Source organism: Meleagris gallopavo, chromosome 10, assembly GCF_000146605.3.
Source record: "Meleagris gallopavo isolate NT-WF06-2002-E0010 breed Aviagen turkey brand Nicholas breeding stock chromosome 10, Turkey_5.1, whole genome shotgun sequence".
Classification (NCBI taxonomy): domain Eukaryota; kingdom Metazoa; phylum Chordata; class Aves; order Galliformes; family Phasianidae; genus Meleagris; species Meleagris gallopavo.
Window position 1 is genome coordinate 28171557 of NC_015020.2, and position 772 is coordinate 28172328.

Sequence of the window (772 nt, forward strand, 5' to 3'; positions counted from 1 at the left end):
CCCCAAAGGCGGGAGGAAGGCGGGCGCAGGCTGCCGGGGAAAGTTTCAGGGGATGCCTGCGGAGAGGCGGAGGTGGGAAGGGGCTGAGCACTGCTGGCGCTCGGACTGCTAAAAGCCCGTGGGCTGTGATCATTCATAAGCATTGTGATCATTAGATCACAGGGACGGTTCTGACAAGATCTCTGGTCCATCCTTCAGCTCAGAGCAGGGTTAGCTCTGAGCTCCAAGCAGGTCGGTTAGGGCTTTAAGTGGTGGTCTCACCCTGCAAACCTCCAGGTGCTGCACAGCCTCTCTGGGCAGCCTGTACTCCGCTGGTGTTGTGGTTTCCTTCCATTCCATTACAGCCTGCCTTGCCTCAGCTTGCCTCATGTTTATCACCATTGCACGCACCATTGTGAAGTGTTTGGCCTCACCTGCACGGCAGTCTTAAAAGCAGTGGAGAGCTGCTATACACCGTAAGCTGTCCCCAGGCTAATCCAGCCTAATTCCCTCAGGTTTTATAAGAGCAAGTACTATCATAGAATCATTAAGGTTGGAAAAGACACCTAAAATCATATAATCCGACCATCAACCCAACTCTACCATGCCCACTAACCACATCCCTCAGTGCCACATTTCCATGGTTCTTGAACACCTCCAGGGGTGGTGACTCCACTTTCTCCCTGGGCAGCCTGTTCCACAGCTCTTTCCGAGAAGAACATATTCTAATATCCAACCTGAACCTCCCTGGGGCAACTGAAAGCCATTGCCTGTCCTATTCCTGGCCAGCTTT